This window comes from Oxyura jamaicensis, chromosome 4 (assembly GCF_011077185.1).
Source record: "Oxyura jamaicensis isolate SHBP4307 breed ruddy duck chromosome 4, BPBGC_Ojam_1.0, whole genome shotgun sequence".
In the NCBI taxonomy this organism is placed as follows: domain Eukaryota; kingdom Metazoa; phylum Chordata; class Aves; order Anseriformes; family Anatidae; genus Oxyura; species Oxyura jamaicensis.
In genome coordinates this window covers 73731494-73744377 of record NC_048896.1, presented here as the reverse complement: position 1 = coordinate 73744377, position 12884 = coordinate 73731494, and positions in this window count along the sequence as shown.

The following is a 12884-nucleotide window of genomic DNA, read 5'->3' as shown; positions in this document are numbered from 1 at the left end:
ATTATAGTATTTATGAATTTAACCTTAATGACAACAAACACAGTAGCTCCATTACTCTTGTACTACAGATGCCACTTTCAGTTTTTCCATAAGCATTATGTTAAAAGTGGGTGAATATTCAGAGGCTATTAGAAGGAAGGATTTTTTTCTTTATAACTCAGATATAGGGGTGATTGGGGAAACTTCCAGACAAGACATGGAAGCACTGATGCAAAGCCTTAAATATACATTTTTTAATCTTTCCCAATAAATAAATAAATAAATAGAATGGAATTCTTTGCAGCTGTTTTTCGCATTTTGAGATCTGTATGGGCTTTCCAGGAAGTATAGACCGGTGACTGACTTCCATCTCCAGTAAAAGCAAAGAATCTGTAATAAATCTGTAATAATCCATAATAAAACTGTAATAATCTCAGAGGGTGATGAGGCACTGGAACAGGTTGCCCAGAGAGGTTTTGGATGCCCTATCCCTGGAGGTGTTCACGACCAGGTTAGACGAGGCCCTGAGCAACCTGATCTAGTGGGTGACATCTTGCTTATGACAAGGGGTTTGGAACTGAGTGATCTTTGAGGTCCTCTACAACCCAGGCCATTCTATGATTCAATGATAAAAAAATGATCTAGAATCAGTATGGTTTTTGTGAAGGACAAAACTGTCTTACTAAAATCCCAGAGTTTTATGAGCATGTAAATAAGTGCATGAATAGAAATGATGCAGTGGATATAAAGTATTTGAATTTTCAGAAGTATTTCAGAAAATTCCACACTAGAAGCTTTGACAGGGCCAAAGATACCATCTATAGTCATAATCTCTGAAAGTAAGAAAGGTAATTTTATGAGTTGAAAGCTGCCTAAGGATAGGAAACAAAGGGTTAAGGCTTAATAGATTCTTACTGTGATAGAGAAGAGCCAGCAGTAACATGATGACTGCAGGTAATGGTTTTGTTTTCTAAAATAGCATCTTTTTTGACACTGGAAAAGGCAAGCTAGACTGGCCATTGGTCTCACCTAGTAGGCTGGTGACCTGCACAGATGTATTCTTTTAGCTTATTATTATTTTTTTTTTCCAGTACTTGGACTGTACAGATAGCTTGAAGAACAAAAAGTATCTAAGGTAAAACACAAAAATAAATTTAAAAATGTAAAAAATAAAGGACAGATCTTAGTCACCAAACAATCCCTTGTCAAAGTGTGGGAATGTGAAAGTTATGGAGTTACATGGTCTGGCAGAGAGCATCCCATGCTTGAGATAGTTCAACTTACCTTTCTGTCTGATCACATTGTTCAAAACATCTCCTATTTTTGCTTTTGCTTTGCTCTGTTTTGTCTACAAAGGGAAGGCTTATTTTCTGTTTGCTTTATTTATTTACTTTTATTATTTTTTTAAGCATCACCTCTTATCCACCAGTAACAGGTCAGTAAGGCTTATTACATTTTGACAGTTTGAAACATGAAGCTGTGAAGATAAGGTGCAGCTGTAGTGAAAAGGGCCATTTTCTAGCAGCAGAACAGCAATATATTCAAATAGTGAAAGGCGAAATATAGCCCATTCCCCATCTCCCCCACACTTTTCTTTCTAGTTTTGCTTCTGTTAACATTATCTGCTGTCTAAGGAATTTATTCCTTCTTTACTTTTTCATATTTCACACTGCTGTAGGTCCTGTTCAACAAAGTCCTTAAGCATATGTATGAACCTCAAGAACCATGCAGCACTAACCTTAACGTGGGACAATTTGATATGGCACTACCTGAGATAGTCCTCACAGAGACATATTCAGTATTGGGAGGTGCAGGTTCAGTATATTTTGGCTAGCTTTATACCTTATTGAAAGCATCACTTGACAAGATAAATTTCCAATTTGTATGAGATTATTACTCCAAGGACAGTACAAGTTCACACATTTAACAGTATTCATAAAATATTTCAGGTCTCTTTATCTTGTAAGCTTCCCTTATCTCTCATGCTACAGGGTTATTTAACTAGGTTTTTGGAGGAGGGAAAGGTTGTTTTGCTTTTATTTATTTATTATTACCTAATAAGTACATAACAATATTACCATGAAATGGAATTTTTAAAAGTTCCGCAAATATTTATGTCTCCTTTTAGAGAATTTCTTTGCCACTACTTTTCTCAATTCCTTGCTCCATGTTGGCCCGGGCACCATGGGTAGCTGTGGTCAGCCACCTACCAAGAGAGGGGAGGGAGTGCAGTTCTTACAGCTGTGCAACAAGATCCCCTCCCTGCAGGTGCTGGAGGAACTTTTGCTAGCAAGATCAGTGAATCCAGGACTGCAGCTGCAGACTGCAGCCTACAATGGGCATGAAGTGTCTTCATACTGTGAAGGATGTCTGTCTGCTCAGTGATATTATTCTGACATGAAATGTATCCAGGAGCTGGTTAATACTTTCATGGGTTTTAGCAGGAATATCTCAGCTGAAATATTTTCCAGTTGGAATGTGCCTTTTCAGTTTAAAATAAAATCTAATTTCCTGGAGATATGAAATTGTTACTCTATAGCACAAAATAGGAATATCTTCTATTCTTAAAATCTCCCATAAATAAGAATAAAATATTTTTTTAAAGTTGTAAATAGTACATGAGAAATAAATAGAAAACAAGATTATTTTAGAATGTTTCAGATATATGAATCTTATATACAGCAAAGTTAGAAAGCACAAAAAAGTATATGATTTATAAATATAATTTTCCTACAATTCCTTAGTAGTTTTATAATTCCTCATTTTTATTTTGCACTTTGATATGTTACTTTGCTTTGTCATTACTATCAATGAATCAAAACTTTCTCATTCAACTTTTGCTATTTTAATTAAAATCAGAGTATTTACAGTTGTTATATGATATTAATATTCCAGTAGGCATAAAATTTTCACTAAATAATATTGAATAATTAAGAAGGAATACATTATTGATCAGATATGAACAGTTTCCTACAATATAAAATGCTATTGTGCTTTGTTTGTGTTTTTAATATCTGTTTTTGAAATCTCAAGTTGATATTGGTAAATGACTTTATAGCATATAGACTAAGCAAATTTTAGATGAGCATCACCTACTGTTGTAGAGGATGTCATCTAGAGCGACAAATATGAAGATGAATGTCATAGTCTTGTGTTGTGGTTTAACCCGGCTGGCAGCTAAACACCACACAGCCGTTCGCTCACCCTCCCCCCTCCCTCTCTGGGATGGGGGAGAGAAACGGGAAAGTGAAGCCTGTGAGTTGAGATAAAGACAGTTTATTAAGATAGAAAATAATAATGATAATAATAATAATATGTACAAACAAGTGATGCACAATGCAATTGCTCACCACCCGCTGACCGATGCCCAGCCCAACCCCGAGCAGCCGGCCCCCCCAGCCCGGCTAGCCACCCCTATACATTGTTCAGCATGACGTCAGATGGTATGGAATACCCCTTTGGCCAGTTTGGGTCAGCTGTCCTGGGTCTGTCCCCTCCCAGCTCTTGCTGCACCCCCAGCCTGCCCGCTGGCAGGACAGAGTGAGAAGCTGAAAAGTCCTTGGCTTAGTATAAGCAGTGCTCTGCAGCAATTAAAACATCAGCATGTTATCAGCACTCTTCTCATCCCAATCCAAAACATAGCACCCTACCAGCTACTAGGAGGGAAAATAACTGTCCTAACTGAAACCAGGACACTTGTTTCCCTCATCCCCCAAAATAGGGAATTGAAATACATAAAGAAAGTAAAAGTCAATTTTTCTATTTACTATAATATTTGCTAAGATTTCTACTTACTGTATTATCTCACAATTCCCTTTGGGGGATTATCCCAAAGGAATAGCTCTGACTGCTACTTTAACAGATAATTTATTATGTATAAATGTTATTTTTAAATATGTGTCGTGATATTCTTGAAAGAAAGAAAGAAAGAAAGAAAGAAAGAAAGAAAGAAAGAAAGAAAGAAAGAAAGAGAAAGAAAGAAAAAGAAAGAAAGAGAAAGAAAGAAAGAAAGAAAGAAAGAAAGAAAGAAAGAAAGAAAGAAAGAAAGAAAGAAAGAAAGAAAGAAAGAGGAAGAGAGAAAGAAAGAAGTGTCTGAAATTCACATTATGGGGGAACAGTGATTATGAAAAGGAGATCATAGTCTTAAACAAGAGTACACCGAGACATTTCATCTGAAAATAGTCTGTTGATGTAGAATTTCACAGTTTGAATTTTCTGTGCAGTCTCTTGGTTTCTCTTCATGAATGTTTAAAGGACAGACTTTGAAATTGCTCTTGCACAGAAACTTTTCAGTCTTACTTTTCATTTTTGACCAGTTTCTTAAAAAGATATCTTACAGAACATCAAGTAAATGTAATATAATGGTGACATGCAGTCTATGTTTTATTTCCTCAGGAAATTAAGTTCCTGTATTATGACTCCTTCCTTCTTTTCCCTCTCCTCTTCATACATTTTTGATCTTGTTGTGCAGGTGTGAGGCTGTTTGACAGAGCAGTTTCAAAAGCTTTATCCCAGCTAGAGGACCTACATGCCTGTGCACAGCCCAGCTGCCCACAGCAGGAAGAGATCCAGATGCATACCAGCCTTTTTCCCAGGGGTGAAGGAAAAATTTAAAGATTTTCTCCTCTGCCCTGAAAGGGTAAAAAGAATTCAAGTTAGCACCCTGTAAGAGAGGCTGCGTAGTGAGTTTAGCATTATTTGTGCCATCTGGATAATTGGCAGTTTGGTCAGCAACCACAGACTCTGGCCTGACATCGGAGGGTCCACGCAGCCCAGGTTCCTGAGAAGTGGAATCAAGCAAGAGCTGATGGACAAATGCAGTGAGTGACTAATGTTTCTGTGAGATGGGCCAAGGAACATCAAAGGAACATCAGCAGCATCCAGAAATGTTGCCAGAGGAAATAAAAGGGGAAGATTAAATCTATTGTGGACAAGGAGAGACCTGGCAATATAATGATGGTAAGAAGTTGGGGGTTGCTAACCTGGGACTGTTAAATTTGTGGAACTGTTATTTTTGAATCAGTTGTTGAAATTGGTTATTTTTGAACCATGGAACTGTTATTTAATATTTACTGTTACTTGCTCAAGAGTTCCTTTTTGAAGCATTGTTAATGTTAGCACTCACACCTGATCATTGGAGAAGCTCAAATGTGAATGGCTCTGTAGATGTACTTCTAGCGCATAAAATATCAGCTGTGAGAACCTGTGACATTTAGACCTATATAAAAGTAGCCATCTTACTTCTTACATGAGCAATCAAACCACCTTACTCAAAGACAGTCTGCAGTTAAGCATTATAAAACCTACAAAAATAAAGTAAAATAATAAAAAACACTGTTATTTATCTATTTATTTATTTATTTATTTTTCCTCCTGAAGCATGTTAGTTGCTCTATTTCTACAGAATTACTGAATGACTATAAGAACAGGGAATGGCAATTACGTTTGGCCATATTTATATTTCTACTGACAGACCCATGCTTTATTACCCAATTACCATATGCCATAGGCCATGCTCTGGAATGTGATCCTCTCCTAAATCACTCTTTGCCAGCACAACGAACACTAAAAAATCTTCAGTTACTAATGGAAATCTATTAGGACTGAGTGTGTAGAAAAGAGAAGGGTGATAGTTGGGATGTATTGAATCAATTCATCAATTCATCAAGCACAGGCACCTAGAGAACAATCACTCAAGCAACACAAAATACTCTCAAAGGGAAAAAAAAAAAAAAAAAAAAAAAAGCCCTTAGCTTATAAAGCTTGAAGAAATAGATGTTTCTGTACTTTCCCTTTAATATTTGCAGTGTTCCCCAACACTCGTTTTCACAACTTACTCTACAGTGAACAACTTGTATTTTATATGTATTCACCTTAAAACTTAGTCCCTAACATACAAGCATATCGCTTCTCAAATGCAACCACCTCTAGTGTGTTTGCAAACTATCCTAATAACTTCTTCATAATAACTAGAGTAGGAAGGATTGGAAGATTATTTTTTTATTTGCTAGAGAAACAAGAACAAAAATTGATCTGTATGCTTCTATTTCTGCAAGATAGAATACAGGAAGTTCCGCACCGACATGTGAAAGAACTTCTTCACGGTGAGAGTGACAGAGCACTGGAACAGGATGCCTAGAGAGGTTGTGGAGTTTCCTTCTCTGGAGATATTCAAGACCCGTCTGGACGCCTACCTGGGCAGCCTGCTCTGAGGAACCTGCTTTGGCAGGGGGGTTGGACCCGATGATCTTTCGAGGTCCCTTCCAACCCCTACAGATCTGCAATTCTGTGATCTCTATGACCTAATGGCCCACATTACTTTATCCCACTAGCTTTGACCATGGGGCACTTTACTTGGCACCCAGCCTGATGGCCGCAGACAGGTCCCAACTGTCTCCAGGAGGAAAATGGATCCTAGCCCAGGAGCTGGCAGGGCTCATTGAGAGGGCTTTAAACTAGGTAAGAAGGGGGATGGGGCTGAGATAAAGCTTGTTGGAGGTGTACCAGGGGAAACAATGGCAAGGCTGGGGGAGAAGGCAATGGCCCAACTGAAGTGCATCTACACTAATGCATGCAGCATGGGTAACAAACAAGAGGAGCTGGAAGCAATTGTGCAGCAGGCAGGCTATGACTTGGTTGCTATCACAGAAACATGGTGGGACCACTCTCATGACTGGAATGCTGCAATGTCTGGCTATAGGCTCTTCAGAAGGGACAGGCAGCACAGAAAGGGTGGTGGTGTTGCTCTCTATAGTAGAGTGTTTTGATGTTGTGGAACTTCAGGCTGGGAATGATAAGGTTGAGTCCCTATGGGTTAGGATCAGCAGGAAGGCCAACAAGGCAAGCATCCTGGTGGGGGTCTGTTATAGACCACCAAACCAGGATGAGGGGACGGATGAGGAGTTCTACAGGCAGCTGGCAGAAGTTGCGAAATCATCAGCGCTTGTTCTCATGGGGGACTTCAACTTCCCAGACATATCCTGGAAGCACAACACAGCCCAGAGAAAGCAGTCTAGGAGGTTTCTGGAGAGCGTGGAAGATAGCTTCCTGACGCAGCTGTTACTGAGCCTACCAGGGGAGGTGCCCCGATAGACCTTCTGTTCACTAACAGAGAAGGACTGGTGGGAGATGTGGTCAGGAGCTGTCTTGGGCAGAGTGAGCACGAAATAGTAGAGTTCTCAATACTTGGCAAAGTCAGGAAGGGGACCAGTAAGACCGCTGTCTTGGACTTCCAGAGGGCTGACTTTGAACTGTTCAGGACACTGGTTGGCAGAGTACCTTGGGAGGTGGTTCTGAAGGGCAGAGGAGTCCAGGAAGGCTGGGCACTCTTCAAGAAAGAAATGTTAATGGCACAGGAGCGGTCTGTCCCCTCATTCCCAAAGAAGAGCCGGCGTGGAAGACCAGCCTGGCTGAACAGAGAGTTGTGGCTTGAACTTAGGAGAAAAGAGAGGCTTTATAATCTTTGGAACAGAGGGCGGGCCACTCAGGAGGACTATAAGGATATTGCGAGGCTGTGCAGGGACAAAATTAGAAAGGCCAAAGATCATCTGGAGCTCTATCTGGCTACTGCTGTTAAAGATAACAAAAAATGTTTTTATAAATACATCAACACAAAAAGGAATCTCCATCCTTTACTGGATGTGGGGGGAAACTTAGTTACGAGAGACGAGGAAAAGGCTGAGGTGGTTAATGCCTTCTTTGCCTCAGTCTTTAACGGCAAGACCAATTGTTCTCTGGATACCCAGTACCCTGAGCTGGTGGAAGGGCATGGGGAGCAGAATGTGGCCCTCACAATCCACGAGGAAATGGTTGGCGACCTGCTACAGCATTTGGATGTATGCAAGTCGATGGGGCCGGATGGGATCCACCCGAGAGAGAACTGGTGGATGAGCTGGCCAAGCTGCTTTCCATCATTTATCGGCAGTCCTGGCTATCAGGGGAGGTCCCACTTGACTGGCAGCTAGCAAATGTGACGCCCATCTACAAGAAGGGCCGGAGGGCAAACCCAGGGAACTATAGGCCTGTTAGTTTGACCTCAGTGCCAGGGAAGCTCAGGGAGCAGATTATCTTGAGCGTCATCATGCGGCACTTACAGGGCAACCAGGCAATCAGGCCCAGTCAGCATGGGTTTATGAAAGGCAGGTCTTGCTTGACAAACCTGATCTTCTATGACAAAGTGACACGCTTCGTGGATGAGGAAAAGGCTGTGGATGTGGTCTACCTTGATTTCAGTAGGGCTTTTGACACCATTCCCTACAACATTCTCCTCAAGAAACTGGCTGTTCATGGCTTGGACTGGCATATGCTTCGTTGGGTTAAAAACTGGTTGGATAGCTGGGCCCAAAGAGTTGTGGTGAATGGAGTCAAATCCAGTTGGAGGCCAGTCACTAGTGGCATCACCCAGGGCTCAGTACTGGGGCCAATCCTCTTTAATATCTTTATCAATGACCTGGACGAGGGGATCGAGTGCACCCTCAGTAAGTTTGCAGATGACACCAAGTTAGGTGCGTTTGTCAATCTGCTCAAGGGTAGGAAGGCTCTGCAGAAGAATCTGGATAGGCTGGACTGATGGGCTGAGGCCAACGATATGAAGTTCAACAAGGCCAAGTGCTGGGTCCTGCACTTGGGGCACAACAACCCCAAGCAGCCCTACAGGATGGGAGATGTGTGGTTGGAAAGCTGCCTGTCAGAGAAGGATGTGGGAGTTTTGGTTGTTAGCCGGCTGAATATGAGCCAGCAGTGTGCTCAGGTGGCCAAGAAGGCCAGCAGCATCCTGGCTTGCATAAAAAACAGCGTGGCCAGGAGGACTAGGGAAATGATTGTCCCCCTGTACTTGGCTCTGGTGAGGCTGCACCTCAAGTACTGTCTTCAGTTTTGGGTCCCTCACTACAAGAAAAACATGGAGGTGCTCAAGAGGGTCTAGAGAAGGGCAATGAAGCTGGTGAAGGGTCTGGAGAACAAGTCTTACGAGGAGCAGCTGAGGGAGCTGGGATTGTTCAGCCTGGAGAAAAGGAGGCTCAGCGGCGACCTTATTGCTCTCTATAGGTACCTTAAAGGAAGTTGTAGTGAGGTGGGGATTGGTCTATTCTCCCATGTGCCCAGTGACAGGACAAGGGGGAATGGGCTAAAGTTGTATCAGGGGAGGTTTAGGTTGGGTATTAGGAAAAACTTCTTTACTGAAAGGGTTGTTAGTCACTGGAATAGGCTGCCCAGGGAGATGGTTGAGTCACCATCCCTGGAGGTCTTTAAAAGACATTTAGATGTATTGCTTAGGGATATGGTTTAGTGTAGGACTTGTTAGTGTTAGGTTAGAGGTTGGACTCAGTGATCCTGGAGGTCCCTTCCAACCTAGATGATTCTGTGATTCTTTCATAGATTAAAAAGTGGTTTTACCTTCTCTTTCTCCTGTGCCTTTTAATAAAAAAAGTGCACGTTAGTCCACTCAAAGTAAAGGTCCTGTAAAAAACAAACATGATTGACAGATACTCACTGTGATTACCACAGAGTTGAAGAACTCAGCTAAAAATATTAACATTCTGATTTGTTAATTTACTCCCTCTTTCACTGTCACCTAGTCAAAAGAGGTTCAGCTTTGAAGGATTCATCAGGGTGCTGTGTGCTCAGGCAAGTTACAGATCAGATCAATATTTAAATTATCTAACTATACTCAGTAATTATCTTAGCAAAGCTGCAGAAACAACTATAATAGGTGCCTATTTAAAGTGCCATGGCAGATATAAAATGTGTGCACCATGATGACTGTTTTTCACAGCTTAGTGTATCATTTATCATTTGTTTAATTAAAATTGATACGACTCATCACATTGGAAACTATTTGACTCTATATCTCCCCAACTTTTGTTTGGCACAGGTTGATAATTTTGATTATTATTTTTCTCTACTGGCAATGCATTTTTTCAGTCTATAAGCCAAAATATCATCTAAGAGCATTAACTTGATCTGGGAATCACTGGGTAATAATTTCCTCAGTAATTTCCTGCAGGAAATTCCTTTAACAGTGCAGTTTCCACTCCTTGAGTAAGCAACTATCTTTTAAAAAGTGGATGGCACTTTACTATGCTTAAATATGAGTCCAGCAAGCAGCAGGATCAGAAATTTGTCATTCATTTTGGATGAAAAGAGCTATGGGCAAACAGAAGGTTTTTTTTGTTTGGTTGGTTTTTTGTTTGTTTTTAAGAACTCCCCATGCATACACAAATAATACATACAAAATTTATTTGTAGTTTTGAGATGTTATTCTTAAAAATTCAAGTAGAAATTCTAACTCTGCCATAATCTTTAATATGTGCAAGTGACAGAGAACTATAAGCATGAAATAGCTTAAGTGCCAATAAATAAATAAATAAATAAATAAATTAGTCACTGTAGTATATTGCTGGCAGTTCAGCTCTGGGAGCAGAGATTAAAACCGTGAGATGTGTAAGGGCAATCTGCAGTGCACAGGGAGAGCCAGGATGCATCTATTCTCATCATTCAGTGAGCACTTCAGCACCACAGGTTACAGATCATGCAGACTATCACCTCTGCAGAGCACATTACTGCTCCTGCTCCTAGGGGTCTTTTTGTGCAAAAGTAGAGAATCGAGAGGCAAAAGCATGCCCGGGTCTCTCTCTGACAAGGAAATGTAATAAAGCTACAAGACTGTAGCTACAGCTGGGCTTAGGAGATGGGGAATGATCCTTGCTATATTCATCATAACTTTGTACACACAAAAATGGATTCTGCAGTGACCTATACTATGAAAAAATGACTTCTTGCTAGCCAAACTGGAAATGACGGGTCATCTGAAATCATAATGTTCCCTGTAGCTTTAGCACCTTATGATAGCAGCACAAAGGTACCTCAGTCCAGGTCAAGAAGTATTTACTACTAACAGGTGCATGAATCCACTCAGAAGAGTAGCAACCATTCTTTTCTTTAACAATCTGGCTATGAGAGTGTGATACTAATCACTTTATTTACCAGTCATTTTTTTTTCCAGAAAAGTGGAGAATCTGAATAGCTCTTCTCGATGGAGGGAGTTAAACCTTCCACTTAAAAGTAAATGACCAACAAACACAGGTGCACAGAGGTAAATATAATTCAATATGGCAATATCCATGTGATAGAATAAATCTTTGAAAACTACTGTCCTTTTTAAAGGACACTGGATTTCCTCAGCTCTGAATTGCACAGATATTTCTTTTTTCATTGGAAAGAAACAACAGTTTTCATGAAGTATCTACCAGGGCTACTATGCTTTGGCAGAGATACTCTTTCTTTTTCAATGATAGAATTCCATTTAAAATTTTAATATATTTGCTAAAATTCCATCATGATTTGGCAGATACAGAGAAAAAGTTTTTCTACAACCTAAACTGCACACAACAAAATGGTTTTTACCTATACCTCTCAATTCATTTTTTTTTTTCCAAAATTAGTTAACCAGTCATAAAATTCTGTTTTGAAACAGCTACTTTGTTTATACCATGAAACTTGTCTTTGCAGGAATTATATATCTGCACAAAGATTTATATTGCAGAGTTTTAGCATCTAGATCAATGGAGTATGTGTCCATAGAGGAAAGCAATGACATTTATAAATATACATCATAATTTCTTTTATTTCATTTTTGGTTGTTGCATTACCTTGTGGAAACCAATAGACTTTGTTTCTTGCATTGAATGTAATGAGTCAAATTTCTCAAAACGGCATCAAGCATATGAAAAATATATCAGGAATCATGCAAATACTTGGAGAAAGATGGAAATAAATCTTTATGTAGATTATAATAAAAGGCTACATTTGATTTATAATATCAATTAAATCTATAGAAATAACAGTCATATCTGCTTTCTACTCATTTATATTCTTATATTGCTATAGCACCATTAAATGAAATATGCACAACCTGTTCACAAGCACAAAAGTAGGTATAAATATAGCATCAATCAAAATAAGTTCGTTCACTTCTGCAGAAAGAATTGGTGCCATTTCTTAAATACATCTGGGAATAATATTTCCCATTGTACCAATAATATAATTTTATTTTAGACCTTATAGCAATTTTAAAACTTACAGAAAGTTCAGGCTATATTGTTATAGAAATGGGAATATTCTAGATAGATTGGATTACACAGTGTAAAATTGACTGCAGAGAAAATCCTGAAGATTTTTGCAGCAAGTAAGTCTTGGTGCAGGAGTGTGGGGGAATCATGAAAGTGTTTCTAATAAGGCATTTGAAGGTGCTGAAATATTATTACTAAGCTAGAAACAGTTTTGAGGAGTCAGATGTGAAAAAATCATTTTTGGTATCAGAGGAGCAACCGCTGAAACAAGGTAAGAAAGGATTTATACGTGAGTAGGCTTCAGTTTCTGCAGAAATCTTTTGCACATCACAAAAACTGAAAGGCTCCTCATTAGGATTCATTTGTAGATAAATGAACATGCTTTGCATGAAATTGAAATAGGAACTCAGTGAAAAGCTGCTTTTAAAGAGCCTGAAAGTGCTTTCACAGACATTGCGATGCAGCACCTTTGAAATAATTTATTTAAATCTCTTACCATAGTTCACATTGTTCTCTAATTATGAATTGGAAACACTAGTTTTTAGTGTGTCCTATGCTGAAGCTGTAAGCCATCCAGTATAAAGTTATCATAAAAGAATAGAATACTAAGTACAGCTCTGGTCCAACAAGAACAGAACAAATTAATCTGGTAAAGGACTTCTCATCATTTCATTTCCTAAGAACTAATTGATGCTCAGCCAGGCTGGTAGCAAGAAGTTTTAGCACCCAGCTAAGGTTTGACCAGGATAAAAACTAAATCTTTATGTACAGAAGAAAGCATTGGTGAGGCAGTGTTCTCACCTATCTGTGACATACTACAGTACTAAGCAACAGGTG